Source organism: Hesperophylax consimilis, chromosome 23 (assembly GCF_061612785.1).
Source record: "Hesperophylax consimilis isolate HC1 chromosome 23, BYU_Hcon_1.0, whole genome shotgun sequence".
NCBI classification, from domain to species: Eukaryota; Metazoa; Arthropoda; class Insecta; order Trichoptera; family Limnephilidae; genus Hesperophylax; species Hesperophylax consimilis.
This window is the reverse complement of record NC_142858.1, coordinates 7971414-7998800: the sequence shown is the minus strand read 5'-3', so window position 1 is coordinate 7998800 and position 27387 is coordinate 7971414. Positions and strand designations below refer to the sequence as shown.

At 34.1% G+C, this 27387-nt stretch overlaps 1 protein-coding gene across 9 annotated transcripts in view; it reads right to left on the bottom strand.

Moving 5' to 3' along the window:
* DIP2 (disco-interacting protein 2) overlaps positions 1-27387 on the bottom strand; it is a 167723-nt gene that overhangs the window by 71735 nt on the left and 68601 nt on the right. For 4 of the 9 annotated variants that reach the window (XM_089645925.1, XM_089645928.1, XM_089645936.1 and 1 more), the window contains exon 1: positions 13777-13939. The exons of 4 other annotated variants lie outside the window; for them this stretch is intronic. The gene's annotated coding sequence lies outside the window, so the exon portion shown is untranslated. Of the gene's footprint in view, positions 1-13776; positions 13941-27387 lie in introns of those variants that run through there. One more of the 9 variants, XM_089645927.1, reaches the window with a different exon arrangement.

Here is a 27387-nt window from a genome sequence, read left to right as displayed (position 1 = left end):
TAATATGTGCTCGCCCGTGTGAACGGAGACGGCCGTTTGGTCATTTTCGTCTGACGAGATATCCCCGAATTCTTATACAGGTGACCACGATCTGAATTCTGAATACCCACTTTCAGGGCGGCGATGGTAAGTCACTTACGGGTCCGAGTTGAGCAATCGATGGGGATTACTCAATTATTATCGTGGCTACTAAGTTGATATTGGGCCGCATTGTTCTAGGTAGAAAGGAGATTATGTCGGAATATCTGAATATGGCATTGAACTAGCGATAATGACAAAGTACAAAGACAAAACCTATTAAAATCAATATCCAATTACAAATCATAGTGGAAGAATGGGAAACTTTCAAAAACTAAAATCGATCAATGAACACAATAACAATTTGGAGAAATGTAAAGAATGAGACGTATGATGTTGCAAACAGAATCCGTTGATACTACGCAATTATATCGTACATCAGTACCATCAAATATATTATCTTCTGCATACTAGCAATAGCTATAATGAAATCTAATGACAAAGAGTCTCAAAAACAATTTTCAATTACGAAGCACAGTTTTTAAAACACTAGAAAAATATTTAGTGGAAATGAAAGAATCAGGTTGATAATATTACATAATGACCATTTAGAAACTAGCTTTATTATTTTTCGCGTTGATACTAACACAATCTTATCTTGTACCAACACAACATAACATAAAAAAATCGGACAACTGGTAAAATCACAATGGTAAGAGTTAAAACGGTTTTTATGATTGAAACTTGCGGTGATCGCTCCAATTGCGGTATCGCATTTAAATAGTAAAAATAATTTGCATAAATGTGCATTCCATTCTCTGCGTGCTAAACTATTCAATTGATGCATTTGAATTACAAATTGATTTCATGGATTTGAAGGTACGTTTTCACTGAGAACGATTAATGCTAACTTTGAAAAAAAAATTACAGCAGGTACATTACATTATGATTATGAGGCATAGAAAGTTAAATTAAGGTTTTTCAGTAGAACGCATGATTAAAAATGGTACACTCAGATGGTGTGAACGTTTGGAAAGGATTTCAAATCATTTATGATGCGCAATGATAGATGAAATAAGTCAGGGACACCTTAAAAGGACATGACACGATCGAATACTTTAGGCAGGGTATTTTATGATCCCGACGGTGTCCTATTATCTCTGGCGTGATGGTTAAGTTTCAGTTTCTGTGAAATGACGTAGTACAAAAATACAGATTTACCAAAGTGATTTTACCAGCGGTAATTTTATTACATTTAGAATGTTTATTACCGATTTTACTGGGAACAAGCTTTCGTGATCCAGAATAAGAATAAGAGTTTAATTATAATCGTAAAAATTTGAAAAGAACAGGAATTTTCCAAAGTTTAAACTAAATATTTTATCTACTGTATGGTCAAAGTTGCTCCACCGAAATGCTCATCACAGGTACAAAGAGGTACCGTTAAAAACTTACACAAGATAACTTTGTTTCATCCAGATAAGTAATTATATAACATAATGTGTCGGATTAATTCAAAATGTTTTGAGTAGCGTGCTTGCAACTTGCAACAACCCAGCTTCACGACGTAATCTGGATGGGGGATTGTATGCAGTTGGAAGTTAGCAGTTACCCACCCATTAATCTTACTCAATCATCGGTAATCTCGTGTTTATAGAAACACTTCAACGGGAATTGCACATGAATCATACTCAACAATGGCCGGAACAATATTATTGAAGAACATTTGTCGTTTACCCAGTTAAATCATCATTCGTCATGATTAAACACCCTTTTTTCATTCTAAGGTTCCTGAAAATGTTGCATTATTTTTATGGTTTAATTCGCATTGTTTTTGGAGAATTTTTTTGAATTGGTGTTATTTTTAGGCAAAAGCGGTGGTATTTTGAAACAAAAGCAATGTTATGTTTCCTTTTTTGATACTTTGGGGACATTTTATCAAAAAAAGAATGACGCTACGTTGCTTTTTGATGTGAAGTTAGCTGCATTACAATTAATGGCTATTTAACCTTGACAAAATCTCTGAACAAGAAATATGTTTTAAATATACAAAATACCAGAATATCGCATTTCAATAACGTAATAATAATGTATCTTGGAAAAATCGTGTTAAACCCCCCCAAACCGCACGGGTTTAAACTATGCTTCTCGAGAACGGATTAAAAGGAAGACATTTTCAGTCTTCAGCAGAATATACGGTATTCGCCACCCTTCAGTTCTCGCACAAGCCTCCCGTCTAATTTAAATTGATACATAATGACAACATGCGTAATTATACGTAAGCTGTTTATCGTAAGTCACGTATTAAAGGCTCATACAAAATATGCTGTTAAGATTTTGTTAAACAAACAACTTTTTACAATTTTCAAGTTGCTTGTTTGCCAGAGTCTTAGGTCGCCAGTTGTCTATCACCCCACAATTCGAATTAAGATCAACGGTTCTCTTAGGACGTGTTGTTTCGGAGAATTTGAACAATTCGTCAAATTTTAACGTTCGTTTTCAAGTTCTGTGAAGAATTTTTTCAAGTTCTATTTTTATATCAGTTCTGTCAAGCAACTAGCCTATAATTATATAATAACAGAACTTGGATAGGACTTTTGCAGAACCCGAAAATTAACGTTGAAATTTGATGAATTGTTCAAATTCTCCGAAACAACCCATCCTTAGTCATTATATCATGAAATCTTTGTAATTTACTAGCAAACTAACAATAACGACATTTCTTTTAAAAAAATCAACCAACAACAAAGAAAAACAGAAAAGTTTTTTTTTAATGTAATACCTACATCTATTTTTATTGATAGATTTTTTTTGGTTTGACTGAGGATCGAACCTTCCTCCCCAGGGACTGGAATCAAAAACCTAGGGCAAATGTTTAATTGATTCTGCCAACATTAATTTCGTTTTATTGCAGATTTTTTTTTTATTTAAATATAATGTAATCCAATTTCAGAAAAAATGTGCGTATGTATGAGTGCCACCAATAATAGCAACATATAGAAAGAATGCATGGACATCGACAACGAGTCTATGTGCCGAGTTAGAGCTCGATCGAATGTCGGGAAGGGGGTTAATTTCCTATTTTATAATTCCACTTCATTCAAACAATCAATAATACAAAATCGAAAATCAAATAGATATATTTAAACTAAATAATATATACACCTCAAATACAGTGTTCCAGGGACGTCCCATACTAGAGCGAGAAGAAACACGCGAAGCTTGTTGTTATTGAGGTACACAAGTAAAGAAGGTGCTATGTTATATGTAACCGGCGATTATTATTACATACAAGCCTTGCCCGTTTTGGTGATTTCGGATGTGTTGCTCACGAACGTCCCGAACGCCAAGGCCGTCCTTATCACCTTTAGATTAACCAAAGTCAAATAAAACAAGTGTAACAGGGGGCCGGCAGGAGTTAGGATTTTTCGGGTCGTGGAACCAGTTCCATCTACCTGCAACTTCTTGCTTTACACATTAGATCGTGGAAGGGTACGACCTCGATAAAGATATGATAAAAACACGACGTCGTAATAGCCTGTGAAGTCAAACGAACTTGGTACCCGAGATACTAACTACCTCGAAAATAATAATGAGAAAGTAAGTAAAAAAAATATATATATATTCTTAGAGAAGGATTCCTCAATTCGACTTTGCATGTTTAACTGAGGGCTCGATGCCAAACAAGAAAATAGTCCATTTATATATTGAATAACTGAAAGATTTTATAGTGATTTATTTTGGAGGTATTATGCCGTGCTGCGCTACCTCCTTCTTCAGCCAACGTTTTGGACATCATTACAGTGTCAATCATCAGGGAAATGTAGAGATGTGGCCGTGTGAAATCTCAAATCATATTCAACAGAAAGACATATTTCATTTGTGATTAAGTGATTTTTTCGTCAATGTGGATGAATACTTTGACAGCAAAAACTATAAATGGGGTTTAATCCATGCAAACAAATCGCTTAATTTCGTGCTACAATTAAGAAAAACATGCATAATAAAAACCAACAATGTGAAAGCAACTTACTCAAAAACAGTGAAAACAGTAGATATATAATGTATCTAATATATTTAAAATACCCATATGTATGAAGAACGAATAAGCACTAGAGCCTTGAGACAGTCACAAGTAAAATCTTTTAACATCCCAATTTGTCAAACCTCCTATGGACAAAAAGGTTTTAAATACAATGCTATTAATCTATTCAATTCTCTACTTCTGACATTAGAAACACGTAAACCAAAACTTCCATTAAAAGTAAAATCATTGATTACCTCCAATAAACATATCCATCAGGAGTATTTATTACCATATTTTTATTTATGCCTACTGTGTATATATTCATACTTGAATTTTATAATCTAAAAAAAAGTCATTTTAACAATATCATGTAAACAAAAAGCTAGCTAGCAACCACCCTGTATATTGCCATCTCAACACAGGCGTTCCACACCGAGTGAGATGGGCAATAAGTGATTTCTGTAACTAGATGTAATATTAAAATATGAAATAAAAATAAATAAAAATTTAAATGTTTTTTTTTTAATAAGCAGGGACTTGAAAATAACAAAAACATATATAACATTAATTTACAGTAGACAGTACAACTAGAGTATCAATGCTGTGTAAACTTTTATTAAAATTATTTGAAACTTGCAGAGGGTCGAAAACTTTGCTGTAAAATTTATTCGGTCGCGCCGAACTTTCGGGAGAGTCTAGACTCGACTAGACACCAGACGGGGTGTTAAGGGGTTAACGAATTTTTAATCGTAAATTCTTAGTAACTAAACGATTGTTCGTGTTTTGTTAATGTCCACAGCAGTGTGGCGTTTGTTTGCCCAATGTAAACAAAGGTTTAAACTTAAGTACGGTTTCAGCATAATCCCGATATAGCCGTGATATCTGGTGGGCGTGCCCGTCGCACTCCCAAATCATGTGTAAACAGAATGTTGTCGCTCTGCAAACAAGCTGTAATCTTCATAATGAAGTGTAGTCGCTGAAGCGCCGGTAACCGTAGCTAATTTACAAGTTTGTAGGCGATATTGGTTTCCCTGGGAGCGACGCAGACTAGAGCTAGAGGTCGCTCTCCGGGACCGTCTGCTTCGTCGAACTGGAGAGACTGCTACCAAACATATTCCCTGACTTTGCACTAACTTAAGGACTAAACTTTGTGTTCTGCAACGACCCGACGCAATAAGCTGTAAACAGCACAAGTAACTATTTACACAAGTTAAACATAAGTTATTATGAAAAATACAATCCCTTCCATTAAAACGACCCCATGTTTATTTCACAAAATAATGATCACGCATGAAATTTTTTCTTTGATTCGTCATGTGCGATAATGATGCCGATTTATTTAATAATTATTATAGTTGTCAAATTTAAATAGTATTAATAATATTATCTTGATCGTGCACGAAAAGAAAAGTTAATACATTAAAATATGCGACCATAGATAACCTGTTTTGTTAACTAAATAAGTTAGTTACGCGCATTCGTGCTGGCACAGTTGATTTCTGTGTAGAATTATCGCAATTATTCCCTTTTACGTTCAATCCAAAGCGCTACCGTATGAAATCTGGTGCAATAAATACCGCAAGTCCGGCATTGTAGTATAATAAATGTGATTTTAATTTTTCCACGCCACAATATGTTCGAAACAGTATGACCATACTGAAAACTCACTCAAATTACATACCTACCTAATGTTGGATAATGTTATTATACAAACCATGAAATCCAGCGAAATTACATTATTCATAGAATTCTGCCAGAACAACCTTTTCACTGAAACGTCATGAAAATAATGTCTCTATGAAATACGTGAAACAACAAAAATCATTCAGGCCACGCTTATGTTATCGGAATGACTGTGAGTGCCTAATGAGGATTGTAACTGATTCACACGCAAATGCGTCAATTCAACAGAAGGACTCTGCTGACAATTGCCCAATCTATATTATGCTCTGATTCAATAATACTGTTAACCTGTTGGTCAATGCAGCAAATCAGTTGGGTCAGGCATCAATATTAATAATTCGGACAATAACTTATTGGGCAATAATTGAATGGTACATTCCAAGCAATCATTTCTATTTTAAGTTGATAAAAGTTTGTTAGATCCGTGGACAAACAAATGATTTCGCGTGATTATCTAAGTTAAATTGTACAATGTTCCCCTAAAGGTTACGTGGTTAGAAAATGAATCACCCCATGCCCTCGTGCATTCCTCGCCCTCCTATACCTGGGTAAGTTATACTTTTCTAGGAATCTAAGCTACCACGAAATGAAATTGGATAACGACACTGATGAATGTATCCCCGAGAGTAAGCAGGAGGGCATTTTTTACAAGGGAATCTCTTGGTTAAGCAGAACTAGGCAGAGACGCCAGAGACTGCCCGACTGTTGGTATAGATTATTGAACCGAAGGATACCTTTCAAACGCGAGAGCGAAAAACCTGTAATAATTGTCATTCGTCACGCTGAACCACGAATACCTATTCAAATCGTCAATTCTTGACTATGTGCCTTATATTATTTTTTTGTATTAGTCCGGACTACATTAATGATACGAGTTTGTGGGATAAACTTTATTTTACAATTTTCTATGCTACAGTTCCCTGCTATTAGCAGCTTAACCAGTAGGCTACCTTATCCGCCACGTAGTGGGCAGGCAGACAGCCATACATGGGAGGCATAATCTAATGGATTATTCAAATAATTAAAAAAATACGCTGCGCTAGTTTTTTAATAACAAGCGCAGATCCGTGAAAAATCATGGAATAGCCTGAATTCTCGAAAAATCAGCTCCAATTTTGAGAATGACTAAAAGTTATTATTAATTTTATGTTAAAAATATCAAATACATTATCGCTTATTTTAATTTTTCAAACAGTCAGTTTCAATTTTGAAAATGATACTTAAATTCAAAGCATATTTAATTTCATTGAACTAGAGTTACGCAAGACGCACTTACAACTGATATTAGAATTTTTTATGATACAAAGTACCTATGTGACGAGTTCTATATAACATTGTTTATGATCAGCAATTTAGCATGATAATTTACTGAACAAATATAGACGTATAATATAACCATTGAACTGATATATATATTTTTTTAATCTACAACGAGTGAGATAATAATAGATTGATGATAGTATAGTATTGTGTCATTCGCTAAAATCTAATCACTAGTTTGAGTGAATAGTATAAAATTACTCGGTAAATAGTAGTTCAAATAATAATACACATAACTATTTATTGAAAGTAAATAATGAGATGAATTGTTATAACGTGTTGACCTTTATTCATTCAATAATATAATAAAACGCTGTCAAAGATCAAATTGTGAATGAACGTATTGAATACCTCAATAGCCGTTTAATTTCGAAATTTTATTCACTCCAATTCAAAAGTATCTTAGTATCCCAAAACACCAACAACATTGGAGAGCAAGGTCTCGAAATGCCCCAAATAAGCATTGCCTAGATCTCTCCTGGCCCGCTTTTTACCCAAAGATCACAGCTCCACCGTGTCACAGATGCTGTGTTCCGGGCCATCGGTTAACACGAAAAACCAAACCTTTCGAAACATCGAACTTAAACAAACATTAAACCTCGGACCGCGTTCCGTGATTGGAGTTATAGATACCTTCATTCATAATATAAGGTTTTCAAAATGGGTAGTAGATACTTAACTTACGAGAAGTCGTGATTTATTTCAGTGCACAAATTCTGGTACTAACTACCATTTGTATTCCTCATTGCCCGGAATGCTTATGGAGGGAAATAATTATACCGAGTCAGTGGACATTTTTAATTTCTCACTTAAGAAATATAAAAGGTAGTTATCTATAATAAATATGTACTGTATTATATCATTTTTACTATCTAATAATAATAATAACAATAATTTTATTTCACATAAAAATCATACAATAAAACATGCGGAAACTTTGACTAGCCAACTAGGAATGGATCCTGTTTTAGGCCAGTCAAATTGACAAGTTTAGTTCATATCATAATTTAGCACTTAATATAAAACAAAACCGGTAAAGTAAATGACAGCCAGATAGTAGTAATAAAAAGACAGATCACCGCAGGAGTAAAAGCCATATCTAAAAAGGGCGTTAAAAAGGAATAAATAAACTTACTTAATTAGGTACTACTCAGTTTATAAGAAATAAAATAATAAAACATTGCGTATAATGACGAATTTATTTAATTTATTATGGGTACAAAATTAACCTAATCTTAAAAACTCTAAACTATTTAAACAGTTTAAGCCGTGGTTGTATACAAAGTTATTATTGTTATATTTTGTTGATAGTATATAAAAACACAAAGTGACGGCATTCTACCAAAATACTAATTTTGTATCTGGGCATTTTCGCCAATTGCTTTTTGTCATGTCCCATGATTTTGATTGTTGTTTTCATAGTTTTATGAAGTGTAGAATATTGGAAAGTCGTATATTTTTAACATGCAAATCTATTGGTCAGTTAAATACAACTGTCGAACATCCTTATATTTTTTATTAATTAGATCAAAATGAATTGTGTTTTTACTGTGTTCCATTTTTGAATTCAATTAAACAATGTCTGATTTCGTATTAAATTTAAGGATAATAAGATTAATTTTGCGATATCTTAAATAGTTTGCACCATGTATTTATTGAAAATCTAAATTTCTGGTAAAGACTCCGTCAATTCCATTCCGTGACCACATTTATTTATTTTTAACGCCCTTTTTGGGGGTTTTACATAAGAATAGTTATAAGTTATATTTGATACTATTAAACGATTTAAAAAAATATTTTTTATACATAACTTAAGTGTCTTGGCAACAAACTTTAGTATTTATTGTGGTGATCTTCTGTGCCGATCATCCTGATTTCTTCTTAGTAAAAAGAATGTGGGTACTCCGTTACTATTCGTTTTTATTCAGGTAGCTACAAGTATTGATACAATGGACAATATAAGAGCTTGTTATTGAAAAGAGGACGAGTTACAAAAGACATGCCTTTTTATACGTCTCGGTCATGCTGTCTCACTCAGATATGCCTGTCTCTTTCATACCGACAGACAAACGTTTACCACATCTATTAACTGATAAATTGAGATGCCACTGAAGAATTCACATTTTTACCCACCGTTAGTATTCTGGGCAATAATAATAATATTAAGGTCGCAGAATTTCTGCACTGAAAAAAATCCCAGTGATCTGGTATTGGTGGAAATTTATAAATAAAACGTAAAGGCAATGGAATATAAAGTATTAAAATGACAAAACCATGTGCCAATTTTCTGGAAAATTCATGATATTTTTATTCACTGAATCAATTATAAGCAAAACAAATAAATAGATTATGCACGTTCGTTCGTGCAGTTGTTAATCTCAATTGATTACCGTGTAAAGAGGCGCTACAAAAATGTATTATTGCGCATTAGAAATCGAAAATGAAAACATTGCGTGTCTACGGAGCTTAATTCTCATTGAAACAACATCTTTACAATCCGGCAGGGACACGCGTGGGCAGCTGCGGTCGTGCGTGTCTGCTGCATATCTCTCGACCAACCTGGCATCCTCGGAGTCTTCACCGCGAGAAGCAAACTCATGGCCGAGCGGCAGAAAATACTGCCCTTGCACCCTTTCCCGGTTCTCCCACTGATTCACTTCCTGCGAGCGACCTGTGTTGCCCCGGCCAGCCTCGTAGCTGCTCGGCGCTGTTCGTTCTCTACTATCACTGCTACATACAGTTTACTGTAATAACAAACTCCAATGATTACTCGCCATCGAACGGAAAACTGAGAAACATTCGCCAACAAATGTGTAATTTTCTTACGGGGGTCAAGGCGTGCTGAACGTCAGCTGGAGACCGAACTCAAGACTCTAGATTCCTACCCATACCTGCCAAGGGCGACACAAGAGTTATCCAATCGGGGAATAGTCTAACGGTTCTAATCATAATATATATAATAATATATGTGCAATACATTTCCAATGTTAGACACGAATGGAGTGAAACAATCAAAGAGATTTCAAGAGATCGCTTTAACAAGTAGGTAGAAGTTTATAATTTTAAAGAGACTCTTGCTTGTGTAGTGGATGGTTAAAAATATTATTTTTTTGTTAGGAAGATGAAAATAAATTAAACATAAAAAGCAGATGATCGAATAGAATCGCGAGTCTAAATATAATTTAAGTTAATCCGAGTTTAAGTGGAAATGATAAACGTCGCTACGCATTTATTTTCTTTTGGCATTTTCAGGGTAAGAGGGGATTGCGAGCGGGTGTTCCAGAATAATTCCATTTTTTTTAAAGATTTCGATACTATCGGTGTGCATAAATATTTTCGAACGTGCCTTTTTAAAATGATTTTACCTGTTACAAAACAATTAAACGGCAATTTATTACAGTAAATGTATTTCGTGAAAGAGATCACGGAAGACTAAGATAGTTCCATCAATTTATTACGAAACATCGTAATGAAACTTCCTTCAAATCCCTGGCCTTAAACACAACTTGAGATTATTAGTAGTTCACGAAGACATTCTCTTGTAGAACAACGCGCAACTTTTTCAAAAACTATCTACCAAATGTCATTGAAAAACTCCATTAGAATATTAGAATTTGTATGGATATTTCAGGGTAGCAATTATTGCTTATAACAATTTGTTTCCATTAGAATAATTAAAACATGACCATTTGAGCAGAAAACATAAAATCAAATCAAATTATGTACATAAAGAATGATAATTATCTAGTTTCGTAATTATCATTTTAGTTTAGGTCGGCGAGTATTTTTCAATAGTTTATTTATCAGTGTTCCTTGCTACAGCCGGTTTAAAGTCATATTTGTAAGGCAGCTGTAGTCATTACCTCGTCGCAAACTCATCTTAAGCCATCAGGCTAATTTGTCTGGATCCAGTGAGCTATGGCATCCCTAATTAGGGTAAGTTGTGAGGTCTTGTCATTGAATGAAAAAATTTGAAAAAGAAAACAACGCATCTGAATGTTAATCAAATGTAGAAGTTAATCACAGAAGAATTATACATTTGTGCACTTATGAAACAAAAGATTCCGACCGCAATTTGAAAACAAAAATGAAACAAAAAAAGAGGGGACGACGTTTGTAATACATTTGTCCAATAAAATCTTGGGTTTTCATAATTTTTTTACTATCATGAAATAATAAAAAAATGTTATTTAAATCATAAAAAAACGTAACGGGCCATTTTTATTTTTTTGTTTGAATTTAATTTTAATATTCCAAAAAATATCTGTTTTTTTTCTAATAATATAATTTGAAAGCGTATTTCTCCACTTTTCAAAAACAGTTTTAATTTTTTGGATAGGTTCAGAAAAAATATTCCATTTGTTGGATTTTATTACACAGCGGAAATACTCCAACCTTAATGTACCGGAGGAGCCCTTAAATGTATTAACGTGAAAACGAGCGTCAACAAGAAGAAAACTGGTATGTAATACTAATAAAATTATATTATAAGCAATGGCTGTTCGTATTTTACGGAATACCTAAAGTGGTGTGGATCATTAGTTCTGTCGACGTACACATTTTTCCTGGAAGGCTCGATAGTACCGAGTCGGTGTCGGTACCGCGTAATTTGCGTGCTAATCCATCGGACTTATGTTTTGTGGTTTTAAATGATAATAAGATTATTGTGATTTGTAGAGTTCACCGACCACAGCGCTGATTCAGTGACGCCTGACCAAAACATTTACAGAAGATATTCGCCGTTGTGTTGTGCAACTGGTTTGTATCCCCAGGACCAGAATATTATTAATTATCTAGCATATAAATGTATATATATATATATACATCGCATAACAGGTAACAACAAGGACTGTGGACAATCCTATAAATAAAACGTGTATCAATTAGCTAATTGGTGTTAGAATGAAAAAATATTATTATGCAAGAGGAGTTAAATTTGAATATTGATTATAATGATACAGGGTTATGCGTTATAAACGTCTATTATCTCTCATGTTTCAACATTTTGGAACATGCTTAACTATTGACAGCGTTATAAGACATCAAAATAAATATTTTACGTACTATTGAATAAGGTCATTTCAGTTTTCAATACGTTTAAAGATCCAACTAATATTTTTTGCGTTCTTGGTATAGTGGTGTAGGATGGATGGACATTGGACAACTGGACAGCCCTGATCTTGTATGAGTGTCAGCTAATTCAAAAGTTCCATGTTACATTTGAAAAAAAAACCGGAATAATAAAATTATACATATTACCCTGTGCGATTATTTTGAATGTCATGTGTGGTGAAACAAATCCAAACATGATGTAAGTAAAGAAGAGTTATAATAAAAAACACAGCATGCAGTGGTTTTTCATTTGGAAAATTGGTATGCGTTAAAAACCATAATTCCTGATGTTAACACATCAGGAAATAAATTGCATTTAACAATTTATTACACGTGATACGAGATGTAAATTACATAAACATGTACCTAATATTGTTGCTAAACATTCTGTTTTCAGTAAAATTTCGTTAAAGCTCTTGACGTAGTATAAATTTTAGATTTAGTATCTACATACAATAAAAACCAAGTTGGATATAATTGTAAGCATTAGAAAATAATATTTCCTTTCGTTTTTTCGTATATTAGCGTGAAAACATATATGTATTTATTATATTTTTGTGCTCATGGGAATTGTCATAGAAGCCAGGAACTACAGATTTGAAGGCAGGATCATAATTAAATGAATATTATAGAGGGTTCTCAGAAGAAGCGGCATAGAACAGAATAAACACTGATAAATGGCTGTGTAGGATTTATACACGTTTTCTCAGCGTTTGGTATAAGAGATACGAGATGTGATAGAATAAAAGAAGAAGAATAAATCAACGTTTAAGTATACAGTACCGTCTAACCCTTTCTTTTGTATCAATACATGATACATACGCCTCCTTCTACACGGGTCTATGTTAATGACTTGGGAATTCCGAAAAGACAATGCAATGCATAAGTAGTCAATGGTGCAAGCCTCGATCTGATGTTGTGTCAAAAAATATTGAGCTTTATAACAATACATGTAATCCGACGAAGCGGATGCAAATAAAGTTAAGTGAGAGTACTTAATATGTACGTACTTACACCAAGGAGGCAGAAGTAGGAATCTGAGAGGAATAATAACAGTTGGCATTCAAAGTAAGGGAGAAACGTGGGAGTATTTAATTACTGCCTGGGGGCCTCAAGCAGCGTAGGTACTTATTGAAAGAAGTGTGGAAATAAAACCGGGTGTTATAAGTGGTACAAGCGGGGCACTGCTAAATATTTTTTTTTAAAATTATCACGAAGCGTTAATGAAGAAGGTAAGTGTATTCGATTGACAATTAAAATGTAGGTGTAACCCTGAAATCCGCGTCGAATATAATTAACAAACACTTGCAAAGTTACATTGAAAAGGCCTGGCATAGACCAAGCTGTAGGTACCCAATAGTCGTGGCGTAACATCTTCTAACCAAATGTCAACAGTAAGATTCAGTAAGGAAACGAAATAAACTGGAGTTGGTTTTGAATAACTCGTTATTCAATACAGGTTTGCAGCCAGAAGCGAATCATTGTTGATCAACCCTACTGCCGGCCGGGCGACTTCAGACTTCCATAAATCGAGTAGACAAACAAAGATGACGAAGACAACATAGATGGGATATCATTGTAATCGTAACACATAGATAAAAAATAACTTCACGCACTCGCCTCGGGGGCAGACAGAGCAGACACAATAGCACAGAGTCATCCCGCACTAGTTCCGGGGAATCACTGGACGCGGTTGGCACTCATGGTCCACTACAGACTTAGCAGTTCCATCGATATTCAAGATCATAACACGGGTAGGTTAGGTGGTGTTACGGGTTAGTGGAGAGGTGCGCGCAGTGCGCTGTGCGCAGGCCGACTGGCAGACCGGTCCTCGCGAGGAGACAAGCATCTCGAGCCACTAACACCAGCAGCCAGGCACCAACAGCGACCACTGCCTATTTCACGAGCGGACGTCCCACCTGATCGGCCTTTTTACGGCGCGGAACAGGAGAATAGATGTAGTCGCGCCATTTGATGACCGAGTACCTTGAAACTGGATGAAAGTGACAGTTGTGGCCATTTTTATAGTTTGAGATAATTTAAGATAGTTGGGATTTATGATTTAACCGATTTTTTTTTTTTATAATATTTTTTTTTTCCATTAGGAATTCACGAGCAAAACATGCAGTAAATATTGTATATCCATATTACAAACGCAAATAGGCACGTGCCTGGCAATTTGCAAATGTAATTATTGTTAGCAAATAAATCGAGAAATATTATCCAAGATTTATGTTAGTAACTGATAATACTGATTAATATTCATTATTTTCACGGTCATCTCAACGAGGCTCGCTAACTTCGAACAATGTACAAGGGCAAAGCAGAGTGATAAATTATCCTAGATTAAGCATATATAAATAAAAATGTTAATGATTTTTTGAAACAACTTATTGGGTAAAAACTTCAAATTATAATATTTAATCATCGAAGACAAAATTAGCGATTTATCTGTATAGGTATCTTTTTCAGTGTTTCAATTTTTCGTTTAAGAATCGCTAATATTGTCTTCAATAATTAATTACGTACGTAATAAGAATAAGTATTAGAAATAAGCAAAGTGTAAATTTAAATGTATATTAGATCACAAGAGGTGGAATTATTTTAAGTTATATAAATAAATACGAAAATGATAGCTGTGTTAATATACAGGTAAATCATTTTAAAGAGGACGCTTTTGAATGTATTGGTGGACATTGAAAAAAGTTTTTCGAATTAGTTTGTAACACCGGCCCGCAGTCCCCCCTATCTTATACATATATCTTATAGAGATCTCGCGATTCAATCCGACAGTGAGCTTTTCAATGTTTCATTCTTCAAAATCCAAATTATTGTTCCATCCAGTACATCATTATACAAGCAAGGGTCTCTTTAAAATGATCTAACTGTGCCTATTGCCTAATGAATCAAGTATTAAACAAAAATCTAAACGAATTGGTATTTTCGATTACTCCGATTTGAACCAACTGCACATTCTAAAATATTCAGTTTAACCGATTGTACATGTTTATTGTGTTCACAATATTTCTAATACAATAACATTCACTGAGAATGCTTTTTCAAAGACATGTATCAAGCAATTCAATATTATAGACGCATTGAATGCACATTAGCTGAGTTATTCCATATCATAACAGTTCATTTCCACTTCGTGGTGTTATGTAAACTTTCAGTTATTAGAAAATAAGCGATACTTACCCGGAGAAATATTTTTACATGGTTGTTTTAAGTTCAAATAATAATCCCCTTCAAATATCAGCATCGGTGATGCATTACATGATTTTCAGTACTTAACATGATGTAAATACCGACAAAAATAGGTAAATTGTAAGGGTAAAAAATAATAATATTATAAAGATGAAGTAATTTTTAGGAAATTTATTGTAAATAGTAATTTTTTGAGTATTTCGTGTATCTCACAGGACGGTACAGGCGATTTTTGTACTTACCCATAAGGTTTTTATGTTAACACTTATAAGGTATCGTTTCTTAAACCTCAAAAAAAGTTTTATATGAGACAGTGATACGTTTTATATTTTATACAAGACATTGGCATCCTTACTAATAAAATTTTTCTAAAATTTTACGCAACTGATGATCAACATGTATGTATCGTAAACTGCTGCCAGTTGTGTATAATTTAAAAACACTTTTATTAGTTAGGCTTTGGTGTTTAATGCAAACAAGAGTTGTGCAAACGGTATGTACTCGTATGTAAAAACTTGGTCCCACTAGAAAAAGTGATTAATATAGCAACGCACATCACATTTGTTAGTAAGTAAATTGGCATTGTTTAATTTATGTGAAAAATCAATATTATCCATAAATAGATCACCTGCCGTTGGCTATATCAAACTTTGGTAATTCATTGGGAAAGCGATATTTGTCTTGCAAAACTTTGAAAAAAAAGGTAGTCAATATATGAAAAAACTTTAATTGGTTCTGGAAAATTAACAAAAACAACAACAAAAAATGTACGAAAAAAGTTAAATTGGTTCTGGAAAATTAACAAAAACAACAACAAAAAATGAATATTCACTTGAAACCATTCACAAAACAAAGAAGTTTTTTTCATAAAATTACATCGTGTGAGCTTTTTTCTATAAGGTTTCGGGTGATAGAAATATGGAATGAGTAATTGAAGGCAGTGCAAAATAAACAAATTTTATATTGTACAAAAGTAACTAATTTCAATTAATAGGCTTTGTGGGAGCGAATGTTAGAATAATAACAACGAATAGAATGCTGTAAGTTTTAGTGGTAAATCTGTTTAGTTACACAGTAAAATAATAATTATTCAGTTAAAAACATCACAGCATACAAGTTAGTGATTAAGTCTCCCGCTTGATGATGGAGGCTATGAGGAAACGCAAGCGGTAAGACATCGTGGAGTATGGAGTAAAGATGGTGAACACACATTGCACAAGGCCCGAAGCTAAACACAAACACGCATCTGTTGATAAAGCCAGGTAAGGATAATACAAGTGAGATATCGTTACCCAACGCTTTGATAAAAAGGGAATATTACTTAAACCCGTTTGTTCGGTTCACGTGACATGCGCACTTTTTGAAACCGAGATTACAACTATTTACAGCAGTGATGCACAACCCGCGGTCCACGAGCCCATTTTGTGTGGCCCTCGGTTCTTTTCGTGGGGTCAAACAACAATAAATTAAAATCAACAGTATTAATTTATTGGTTTGATCATGGATATACAAAATTTTCTCCCGCGGCGCATTCTTTATGCACCATATAGTTAAAACAAAATGGAAGTGAGTTTTGATGTTAGTTCGAATTTCATACAAAAAAGAAAAATGTCCCGGCACCTCACAAAATATACATGTCAACTATTTTTCTTTGTATTTCTAGAAAAGAGGTGGTGAGGCGGTTGGTGTGTTGGCAAAACATACCTACATTTCGTGTATGTGACATTTTTGTATTAGGAGACGTGAGGTGAGCCGTAAAACATGGGACCTTTTAATATATGGGGAAATTTGTGTTGCAACATGAACGAGGGACCTGAAACACCTCATACAAAATGTATTACTCTTGTAGTACCGTCAGTAGTCCTAAAACAATACAAATCCACAGTGGCATAGCTATACCAATAACATGTAGGGGTCGTAAATGGGGAGGGGAGAGAGGAGATGGAGTGAGGGGGAGGTTCTGTGATTACTTTATTAAATGGTTACTGTTTTACAAAATACAAAAATAGTTACTGACTAAATTTTATTTGAAAACCCTTACTTACTAAACATATATACAAATATATTTTTAAGAAAGTTGACAACGCATCTAAAGATTTAGCGATGAAATGCATCAGGTAGGTAGGTACAGGTACCTAGTTACATTTTTGGTTTACAACAGGTACTAGCTCTGAAGTGTACATTTGTACGATATTCATTATAACTAAAAATCTACACTAGCAACGCCACCGGTTGCAAAGTTAACAATGTCAAGCTGTAGGTATCGCGATTGAAAAATGGTAAATTGGCCCTCCGGCTAAAAAAGGGTTTTACAGGAATATTTTCATCGACTGAGCTAATTGTTGGGTAAAATAATTAATATGCATATTTTTAGTTTTCTTGTGAAAGTTAAAACAGGAACTTTGTTCGTATTTAATTTTACTACACAAGTGTGAGTACGGTTGGTTAGAAATCTAAGGTTAATACTTGTTAGTTTCGACGATTTCCGGAGCAGCTTCCGGCAAGTGATCAGAAAGCACAATATTCACAAAAGAAAAGAAAATTTTGTTTATTCTGCGTGCTATTAAATGGACCACTCAAACGAAAAGTGAAAGCTCAATGTTTGATATTACGCTTTGAATAGAATGTTACAAAGTTGGAAAAACAAATGGTGTTTTAATATGGTTACATAATATGTTCAACGATACGTTTCGTTAATTATGACAAAATGGGTTTTAACATAGAATAAAAGATTTTTCTTCTTTCTTCTATAGTTTTTAGCATAAAGTGCTAATATAAATTTTCTACACTGCACGATCAAGTAATGCAACTAGTAATAATTTGAATTTTAAAATAAAACGATGATTATTCTATCATGGCCAAATTTAATTATAGGATTTAAAAAAAAATGATACTATGTAGTAATAACAAAACAATAACACTTCACGACAAGAGTTAGGTAGACACCAAAATAAATGCTTCGTCCAATGAACACATAAAAACAGAACAAAAGAACAGTTAAAATTAATAATAGACAAAACATGCTTTGAAGTAGGCAGTAATCGTAGTTACGGCACAGCATTAGAGAAAATAATATGTCTATGGAGAAAACAAGAACCCAAAATTCGCGAAGTTTCTTCAAACTCCAATTATTATTGATGTAATATTAAATAGAAGGGTACTTATCAGAAATCATCACAATAATTTATTTTTAAGACGTGCCTGAATTCAGTAAAATTTTGCTAATTAACAAATTTGTGACCTGGGAAGCAACACATATATCACGATTTAGTAGTCTTCAATATTCGATCGGTACGTTATAACCAATAGATTAGTAGCAACAAGATCTGCAACCTTCGTATGGCGGTGGCCTTCTGATGTACGCTGAAGATATTCCCTGCAGACTTGAAAGTCATCGAAGCCAATGAAAACGATCCCTTACACGTGGATTTACGTGGCCATGCTTAGGAGTCAATACAGATAATGTTGGTTGACTTAGAGTGTTGAGCAGTGTAGCACATCCGTCTCTTTCGCCAGGATCAAGAAGAATCTTATATTATATCTCACGACATATCTTCCGTGCGGTGGAATTGAGAACTGAATGAAATCTTTTGAAATGGTTCTGGGAGAGGCCGGCATAAGCACTATTACAATAGATCACACAACATCTACTCAAACTTCAAAGATGGCACAAGCCATCTCAGGTAAATCTTAGGTTCTTCTAAATGGATTTATCAATTTGGAGAGTAGGGAACGTATCTTCTGAATGGACGAACTACGACATTAGACTAAAATCAGAACTTCTGCACAAAACTTGAATATAACCTGTCGATAGTGATATGAAATATATTCAACTACGTGAAGCCAAATATTATAGTTTATTTTGTCAATTTCAACAAGGAATGGAAAGTAAGGCTTATCGAAATGTTTCCGTACAGATAATAATGCCTTAAATTATCTGGGAAAAAAATGTGTTCGTTGAATGTGAAACGATTGGTTGACTGAATGATTTTTCGCTAACAGGCCAGCCGAGTTCAAAGACCGCACCTCCTATTTTTTTCAGCAATCTTGACAGGAACGGTAGATTAGATAATATGAAGCGTGTTGCACCAAATCAACAACTTTAGCAAATACTGTGTTGCCCTTGAACATTCGCCGAAAACCAGGGGTATTTTAAAACAATTACCTAACTGACACTGAAAACTGAATTGGAGATCATAAATAATCGGATTGTTCAAAAGCACTATTGTGTTTACTGCTGCATTAACCAGTGAAAATTGTGCGTGGGATAACAGTGAATTTAATTTTGTACCGCAAACAATCCGGTTGGATGAAGCTGGAGTGGATTAATCAATCCAGCTTTAAATTACGCCGTGCATAGGATTGTTTACAGTCTACACAATCAATAAAGTAAACCTGAAAAGTGAAAAAAACAACATATTATCACCTTTCCAATAATAAACAGATACGTAGGACGACTATGAAGTTTGAATTGCTGATTCAATTCACGTTAAAGTTCCATTGCACATGTTAATAAATGTTCAAATCTTATTCAAATTTTCAATGCTTTGGTTGTAACCTAGTATCTGGTATAATATGCGAAGGAGTAAAGTTTGAAAATAATGCATGAAGAACTAAATAAACACTTGACAGAGGAAATTCCATTAAAACAATGGGTGTGCTGATGTTTTTGAAAGCGGTTGAGGAATGCAAACTCACAGAAAGATGTCAACGTGAACACATATTTTCTACCGACACGTTATTGAAGTAAATGTTCGAAAATGTTTCTAGCGACGATTTAAAGGAAGGTAATGCTGCAGTTGTAAAGCCATGGTATCAAATGAACAAACATACAGCATGTGTAAAGAAGAATAAAGTTCCACCTGCGGAGCTAACTCTGTCTGTCGCCTGCTTCCTTGCTTCCTGATGGTGTGGGGGGTGAATCTATTGAATGTATTGTTTACTGAAAACTGTTATATGTTACCAGTTCGAGAACGAAGGTTGGATATTACTTATTATACTGTTTAGGTCGACAATAGTGACAGAGAGATGTAAGAACATATAGATTATAATTAATTACAGATGAGAACACGGAGTAATAATTACACCAGTCACACCAACATAATATTATTAATATAATCAAGTACATGTTTTTTTTTAGTAGTATTTCATTTCTCAGTCCAGGAGATTTTTCTCCTTGACTATCCACTTTAATGTAATAAGTAATAACCATTTATTATGCGTAAACTATTTTTGCAATATTTTATAACTTACCACTGACACCACGGGCAGAAAAAGAAATCATAACAATCTCTATTTGTAAACATAAATATGTATGTTAGTCGTAAATCTCTAGTTTAAGCCGTAGTTGTAAGTCATATTATAGCGGTATTTTGTATATACCCACTCGGTCGTAAAAATATCTATAGTTTGATGTTATTAGATAAAAAGTCATAGTTGTAAATCACTAGAAATTAATCTTAGTTAAAAACCACTAGTTGTAAGTCACTAGCTATTAAACATACTTATAAGCCACAAGTAATACGTTATAAGTGTAAGTCAAAGGAATAGATTAAATGTATAAACTAAGTTGTTGATGGCCCTTGAGGTGATTTCGTCACGAAAACGGCGCTATACAAATAATCCAATCAATAATACTATTAAGTACAGTTATACCAACAACTCCCTTTTTCTAAATAAGTATCAGGTGAGTAACATCATAAAGCACAACTTTATTATTACGATTGCAGAAGCAAATCGGGATTGCATAACGTTGCTATTTATTGTGAGGCACAAAAGTGAAATCATTCCAAAAAAAGTTGGTCGGAGTAGTGCTCGCTGCAGTAGGAGGGCTTTCGAGAGGAAAACTGCGAACAATGGAAGCGATGTGTAGCCTGCAAAGCTGCTGGGAATTCAATTCAGAGCTAATCAGCGAAATAACGGCGACGCGCGACGGTCGCCTAACCACAATAACACGGGTAAACTGTTTTCGGATGAAACTTCCTGAAAACGAAGGTTGCTTGTTGCAAAACAAACATTCAACAAGTGCAAATCAGTTTGTACACGCTGATGCTACTAAATATTATTTTTAAAATCGCAATAGAGTTGCGTATTAAAATACATGCTTATAATATGCATCCTTCTTGTATTCCTGAATGGTGATGAGAGTAACTAATCAAATGCAAATCAGCAATTTGAACATACAGTAACTGTGATCATGAATGTGGGTATGATAATATAATATATACTATACATACCGAAATTGGCCACATTAATAGTAGAAATCCATTCATAAATCTTAACTTCTTTTCAATATTTTATAACAAGCCATATTCTCAAACTTCCCGGTATTGTTTGGTTTCGGTTGCCTCCTTATTGTACCTGTTTTAAATGTCTCAGAAGATTCTCATTTCTGAGCACAAACTGCCTCCTGTTTTATATTATGTTTTAGTTTTAATGTTCTTGTTTTGTCCTGTCCTGCTGTTATTCTAAGTTTTATCATCACTTTATATAAACAGTATATTTTGTGTTATAATTTTAGATCTGTATTGGGTAAGGCACACTGTAGGAATAATTTTAAGAACATGACCACTTATACCAAATTACCGTTTTAATGTTTATTATAGTAAAGCGCGCTTCAAGTGAAATGACTCTAAACTGCGCTATATAAATGCCATTTTATTATTACTATCACTATTAAATATTTGCAGAAAACAGGGGGAATTTGAGAAAGTGTTATATCAAAAAATGTGAAACTTAAAATGCCAACTAATATGTAACGATTTTTATAATTATCGAATTATTTCAATAGAGCCGTTCTCGTGAAAAAATCATCTCGAGGGCACAAAATGTACATAATGTGATGTTTATTTTGTGCAGTCTCTTCAAGAACCATATTCACTCCTTCTTCTCAAAAAGACCCTTCATATAGCATCCCCAAAGATGACATATGCCCTTAGGGAAATTATTATCCGTGTCTAATAAATAAATAAGTGAATATTAACAGGTATTCAAATATAATTACATTATGGTAGATAGCATTATTGAGCAGTAAGGGCACAACATAAATCAAAGTTGGTACTTGTACCACAAATACACTGAAAAATATTCATTGGAACTTTGGTTAAAAATATTAAACTACTAAAAAAGTCTTGGATGCTTGAGTACACGAATCCCCCATTAATGGTTCACGGCATAATACCCAAAATCAACGTATTAATCTATTTTGAACCTGTAAAACTTTATTTTTATTGTGATAAATCAAAAACTTAAATTAAAGAGCTGCAACATGTGTTGTGTGACGCTATCTCATTGGATAGGAACAGTTTTGTTTTGCTCGCGTATTCGCCAGCAGCTGTTATGGGACAGAGACCGGATACTTGGAACGGGTTCACATTGGAAAATGGCAAACCAAATTCCGAAATATCCGGTTTTGACAGCACAAAAGCAATTTTTGGCATTTTTTTTTCAAACAATTACATCGTGATTTCCTCCAAAAAGTCGAGTGTTTTGGAAATTGGACGTATCTAGGTACACATAATACCTATTAATTATTCAAAATCCTTCTTCATTATTATTTTGGCAAAATTTCGGCGTATGTTGTTATTTTGAAGAACGAAAGCCAAAAAATCTTTCTAAAAATTTCATTACGATCTAGCCATAAATATGTGTTTCTTGGGTGTTTCTACGCCAAATCTATCAAATATTAAAAACCATTCTTAATTATTATTTTATATTTTAACCTTTCACAAGAAGATTTTACTGGGCTTGGTCAGATTTGGGAGCGTTGAGATTACACCTCGTACAGTATTTATTAGGCATTTTGTGAAAGGATGCCAGTATAGAAAATAAAATGAAAGAAAGGTACGTAACACCGGGCCTTGCCGGAAAACACAACTACGAAGCCTAGTATGGTATAAATTGCATAATCATATTAGCATAATATATTTGACAAAAATAAACGATTGGTGATTTTATACTATGAGTATTATAGACCTTCGAATTTCACAATATGTTTACCAGAATCCTCCTACATAATAATATTATATGTCGATTGGTATCTTATAAAAACTGTGTTTCCTGTTCTTCAAGCGAATGGCGCTTCAGCGTGAACGAGAATTTTAATATATCAGTATGCAAGTAGTATTATTCAAATCTGTATTTGGCATTTTCTCTTCCAGTTACCTTGACTGTGACTTGTGAGCATTACTGGAAGCGAAAACTGAAGAAAACATCATGTTGAGCGCCAGTAAAAAATATAAAGGGTGTTTAAACATCGAGATTGATTGGCGAACTGGCTGCGGACACAGTCAGCGCTTAACTTCAAACAGACGAGATATTACTTAACGCAAGTATAGCTTCTCAAATAATCTGAAACCGAGTGGGCGAAAATTGGAAAACCCTGCGGCAGGTTCGCCCACTGCAGAGTCCGGCCAAACGAATAAAGGTGCCTCGAACATTACCTTTACATTGTGCCTTTAGCAAGTATTCAAAATGAACTCCAAATACAACCTTGCCTAGTGATTGAGAACAACATTAACAATTTATTCTTTTACTTTTTGGTGTTCACTATAGATATTACAATAAAATTATTTCCTCATACGGTGCATGTTGTAATTTAGTTACGAGAAGAGGAAAAAACGCGCATTTTTGCAAACACTCCAGGCAGGAACGTAAATAGTATATGCAGGTACTTATGTATTTTGTTAGATTGGATTATTAAGATTGGGCCTCAGGCGCGCTAACAATCAGAAGAACAAAAAAAAAACAAAATGAAAATATTAAATAAGTCGATAGTTGATTGGCTATCGGTAATGCGGAAGTATGATTGAGATAAATTAATGTTGCACGAAAGGTAAGGAAACAATACTTACACTTTTTCTCATATATTCAAACTAACAAATTAGATGGTTAGGTTGGATAGCACTAAGAACCAGATTAATTAAACATTTTTAGATAATCGAATAAATAAATGATTAAATTTAAACGGATAAATTGTAAGTATAATCTAAGCGATACACTCAAATTCGACAAAAAATGGTACCGTTTGAAAGGTGCCTTATTACAGGTTCACCTTGTATACTATGTATTTATTTAATTATTTAAGACAATATTAGCGATTCCTAAAAGAAAATTCGAAACAGAAAAATCAGAAAAGGATACGGTCACAACTAGGATACGCACATTTTTATTGGCTGCTATCTTTAAATGTTCGGCGAGAAAATGAAGACAATGTTAATAGTTCTTATTCGAAGTATGATATAGTTAAACATGACCGAAGGAGATAGGGTCCCATTAGCTTAGTGGGTAGAACTGTGCCCCGGCAAGGCAAGAGTCCTGGGTTCATGTCCTAGATGTGACCGTATCCTTTTCTGATTTTACTGTTTCAAATTTTCGTTTAGGAATCGCTAATATTGTCTTCATTAATTAAAGGTTATTTTATTTTTTATAATATTGATTACATTTTATGCTTTTGACTGTCCAACTAGGAAGGATTCCCGTTTTAGGACAATCAAAATTACAGGTTTCAAGTTATCCTAGACGAATACAGGATTTAAGACTGGATAAAATAAGTATGTTAAAACGAAGATACATAAAAGATACATAAAAAGATACGGCACAAGTGCCATTTACATACAAAGTTTTTATTTTATTTTTTTACATATACATGCAGTGCAGTATTAAATTTTTATGAGAAAACTTAAAGAATTAAATTTAGTTAAAACATAACAAATAAAATAACAGTAAAGAAAGAAGCAATGACATAAACCGGTTATGTAGTGACCTCATTAAAATAAGTGACGTTAAAATGTGTTATTATATACAAGGGGAATACTAAAAGTTATCTGCGATTTTAGCATAAAAGTTCCCAAGTGTGTGCAATCTATATATAACTGAGTTATATCCTGAGACTGTGGTATAATTGTCACAATAATATATACTAGAGGACCTTGATCTAATGGTAATGGTACATAAAGGAGTTCGTGATAAATAATTATCAAATTACATTTTTAGTAACATTTCGGAATCAGTCCTGCCTAGATCCAACAACCATTTTGTCACTCTTGTACCGAAGGATGACAATTCACACAGTTTCAGCTGAGAGGGAATTTTATTATATATTTTAGGACCGAGATATGAGAATAGTTTTTTATAAGCCGCTCTGTTGCTTGTTGGAAAGGAAAGGTCATTCCTTCCCTTATTTCTGGTTTGATGTTTGTGTTCGGCTATTTTCATTTTGTTTTTATTTTTATGAACATGGATTACTATTTTTTTATATAGCACTGTCGGACATCTAGTACATCAAATTCCTTGAAGAGAGCGTCGCTCGAATATCTGAAATGTTTCTTCATAATAACACGTAAAAAAGAGTTATGTGCCTTCAATAACGGGTTTAATGTTGTTCTTCATTACAATTTGAGGTTTTACTCATTAAGTTACTCCAAAAATAAAATATATATTTTATATTCAAGAATGATGTTATACTTGGGGATGTCAAGTTATTGTGAAATTTGGAAGTAAGATATTTTATACATTTGTTTTGAATACGTTCTATGCTATCGATGTACAGTAATAGTGCGGATTCCAGATTGTAGAAGCCAAATGACTAGCTAGCGAACAACACTGATTTATTATTTTTCGGAATAACTTATTGAGTAAAACCTCAAATTATAATATTTAAATATTGAAGACAATATTAGTGATTCTTAAACGCAAATCTGAAACAGAAAAATCAGAAAAGGAAACGGTCACATCTGGGACTCGAACCCAGGACCCTTGTCTTTCCGGGACAATGCTCTACCAACTGCGCTAATGGGACCCTATCCTCATCGGTCACTTTTAACTGTATCATACTTCGAATAAGAACTACCAACGTTGTCTTCATTTTTTCATGGTAGAGCATTGTCCCGGAAAGACAAGGGTCCTGGGTTCGAGTCCCAGATGTGACCGTTTCCTTTTCTGATTTTTCTGTTTCAGATTTGCGTTTAAGAATCACTAATATTGTCTTCAATATTTAAACACTGATTTAGCTTATTATAAGTGGGTCTTAAAACTTTGAAATCATTAGCGCTTGATTGACACGACACAGTAATTTTAAATGTCAGCCCACGCGAAACGAACTCATAAAGATTTATTGAAAATAAAAAAAAAACATTATGATTACTTGTTATTGGCGTATTTCCCGAAATGTCTCGTTTCGTCAGTTCTTTACATTTTGTCATACGAGAAGTCGATTATTTTGTTCCATTGGTCAACGAGTATAATAGCCGGAAACTCCATACTTTAGGCAATACCTATCTGCCAAATTCAGGTCAATTATTCATGTTTGCCTCGACGGGCCATTAGTTTTGTATTATTCGCAAATATTGGTAGCGGAATGATAGTCACCGCAATTGTCTCCGCGTGCAATGACTGCAAAGACTATAATAATATTAATTATGGATGCATAGATACAATGCGCATTTGCGTTAATTGACATATTATTATGTACATAGGTACTTGAACAACAGCTAGCGAGATAATAATGTTGCGCTGCCCTCCATTCCAGCTATTCTCACTAACACCATATTGCCAACGTTTCTTAATATTAACTCAGGAGGCCTCGAGGAAAATGATTTCCTTTCGAGTCCACGTCATATTAGAGGATGCCGTGTGGAGGGTCTATTTTAAGATAACAAAGAGACCAATGTTTTAGGAGGGAGGAAACACAGAGGCCGGTAAATCGTTCCACAGCCGAGTCCTAGAAACGACCCGTTCTCATGTGATAAATGTCAAGTATGTTGAAGGCGCGTTTGGCGTGTATCCCGACTATGCACCGGTGCAGAAGGGATCAATAACGCTAGTACCTCTGAGCATCTTTCATTGAAATACCGGAGAACAAGTACAGCATTCCCATATGACGCCTACGTAAAGGCTAAATTGCTTCCAGTTCACTCACTCTTGCTTATATCTTGACATGTTGTGTCAACAATGATTTCTAGTATTTCCATGCATATTCGAGTGTTCACAATACACTCGTATTATCACCGAAAAGCTTTGCC